The sequence below is a fragment of the Pseudochaenichthys georgianus genome, chromosome 3 (genome assembly GCF_902827115.2).
Source record: "Pseudochaenichthys georgianus chromosome 3, fPseGeo1.2, whole genome shotgun sequence".
In the NCBI taxonomy this organism is placed as follows: domain Eukaryota; kingdom Metazoa; phylum Chordata; class Actinopteri; order Perciformes; family Channichthyidae; genus Pseudochaenichthys; species Pseudochaenichthys georgianus.
Window position 1 is genome coordinate 47,601,547 of NC_047505.1, and position 2,938 is coordinate 47,604,484.

The window sequence follows — 2,938 nt, forward strand, 5'->3', positions numbered from 1 at the left end:
AGAGACACTAACCCCGCCTCCCCATCCCTAAAGGGAAGGAGTAACTCTTTGGGGCACAACTCTGATTGAAAAGTTTGAAGTTGTCGTCCCTGAGTCATGGAGAGAGAGAGAGAGGGTGAGAGGGTGGGGTGACCCCTTTCTGCTGCGTGTGTCATAATGACAGCTAACAGAGGGAACCTTGTGTGTTCAAGGTTCAGACAGAGAGCCCTCTGTGGAAGCGGGCCATTCCCAAACCACACAGACAGCAACGTGGCAGTTTGGAAAATAATCAAACTAAGAGTGGGAAATTAGAAGAAATAATCCCAACCCCCGTTCCAACAGTTGCATGGCATTTTAACCTTTGAGCCCAAAGTCAATCAGAATTCAAAACATGGCTTTATCTCAATATTTGTGTAATCATTCACCGTATGTCAATAAACACATGTTAAATATAATATATATCATCAACTTCCAGCTGTTGAAGTTGTGAGGACAATATCTGCAGTGAGTTACGGTGACATCACTAACAGAGGAGGTAGAGTTTGCCCTCCTCTTTCCACGAATAGGAGCTACTTAAACCATAAAAGAAACAGATCAAAGACTCTCAAGTAAGGCTGTAATTACAGGTCCTGTTTAGACATCTAGCTACTGCTCTGTTTGAAATGCAGAGACTTTGTAAACTGTCGGTGTGTCTTGAGTGTTTTTGTTCCCCTTAATTTAGAAACCCGCCCTTCGACAAAAGATATCTACAAGCAAACAAGGCTAAACAAGAGACATCTGATCTTTCTGACATGGGTAATGGTATGGTGTTGACTACAAAAAGCTAATACGAGATCATTGTTTTATGGAATGCAGACATTGCCATTTGAGACATTGTTATGGAATGTGTTCACATGATAAATCTTGGTTTTAAGGAGAAACATTTCATGCAGTAACACATAATCATTATCTCACAGTGCATTGTATTCTTCAGTAATTGGTACCTTTGTACTTTACAGCTCTGTCCCATAATAAAACAAATTTCCTTTCTTTCCTCTCTCATTCTTATTCCTGACTGACTTGCTGCCTTGGCAAAGTAATACAGATGACATGCCATCAGCCTTATAAGGTTATTTCCCAGATGAACTGACTCATGCAGGGCTGTGTACAAGTGAGGGTCAGTGAGCAGCAGGCAGGCAGGACCTGACGCATGCTTTTCTTCCACCACGATTACTCAGTCTTGTGGAAAGCAGGCAGGAGGGGCAGGTCCCAGGAAACATGAGGCCCACCAGGGTCAGCGGGTTGACAGCAAAGAAAGAGAGGTCTTGGGAAGGTACTGAGGTGAGAACGCACGACTATGCTTGTGTCCTATCTGCTCCTGCATCAACTCGTATCTGCTGTGTTAAAGGTCATTTGAGGTGAGGCAATGCCTTTCACAACCCCTCAAAAAAGATTGGTTGCAGAAAAGACCCCGTACATTTCCTAAGTTCAACAAAGATATGGCTGAGGCTAAAGATGACAGGCTTATATGTGGGTTACTTGTTCACCAACAGATTTACATTTTAAAATATTTTGTTTCGTTTGTTGTGCCTTTGAGTGTGAGGTACAAATAGGACACACACGCTTTTTTTGGCTAATGCTGGCGCCATGATCTTTTTTTCTAATATGTCAATATAAGGCACTAGAAAATATGTAATACCACAAGATGACTTTTTAACCTGAATGACTAAAGATTGTGTTTTCACATTTGCAATATGTACTTCTCTGACTTGCGATTATGAATGTCACCCACTAGATGGCGGCATTACTATACCTCCAACATTCTGCAACTGCAATAAATGTGTTCAGCCTCTCGTCTAGATGAACATATAAGTGATCTTCCTCTCGGTGTCAGAATTTAAACTCCCAAAATGTAATCTAGAAAAACATGTATTAATAGTGTCACCAATCTCCCAGATGTCAGAACAAGGACACTTTGTCTTAAACGCACCATATGAATCTCAGGATAAGCAAAACAAGTGAAAAACGTAGCTGGAAAATATACATTAAGGTGGGGTAGGTAATTAACTTCAGAAACACTTTTAGTTTTTTCCATGGAATGCTCTTAACATCCCGATAGCAATGAATACATTAGTTTAACTTCAGAAACACTTTTTGTTTTTTTCCATGGAATGCTCTTAACACTCCCGACATTAGTGATGTTACGTATTGCGCCGAGGCTTCGGAGCATGTGTCGAGTAATCCCCCGAAGCTTTTTGTGAAGCATGTACGCTAATGGGGGTTATTCCCTATCTTTATTCAAGAGCGTGGTATTTAAATTTGAGAGCATACTTTATGTATTTATTTCCCTCAAACTCTGTCCTCGCACTCAAATAGTGCCCTCGCACTCAAATAGTGCCTGCTTGCACTTAGATTTGCTCTGCTTGTGCTCAAACTGTACGCTTGCACTCAGATATATTGCTGCTCAGAATTATTCTGTGCGCGCTCGAAACTTTTCTGCTCTCAGAATTATTCTGTGCGCGCTCGAAACTTTTGTCAAACCTCCTGTCAAAATCCCTCAACCAATAGGAGGTCAGGTGTCCTTGCGGGTGCGTTCGCTTTACTTATTACAGCGTCCCGTCAGGGCGGTTACTCTTTGGTTTATAAACTCCAGCCCTCCACGGCTTTATAACATGTACTTCACTTGTTTGATTTACAACTTGTTTTGGCGGGGGGGGGGGGAAGCACAGTTAGTATATATATATAATATATATATATATATATATATATATATATATATATATATACCAGCACCTTACATAATAGCTACGTTCAGTGGCGTACTGGGACTAAAAATCAGCCGGGAATCTCGACCGGCCCTCGTTATCGCTAGTAAATTGTCAACGGGAGGAGGGGGGCAGCGCCATATATAGAGCTCTGGGAGGGGGGGATTGCTAGTGAATTTTCCGACCGGCCCCACTTCTTCCTCCAGCACTGTTGT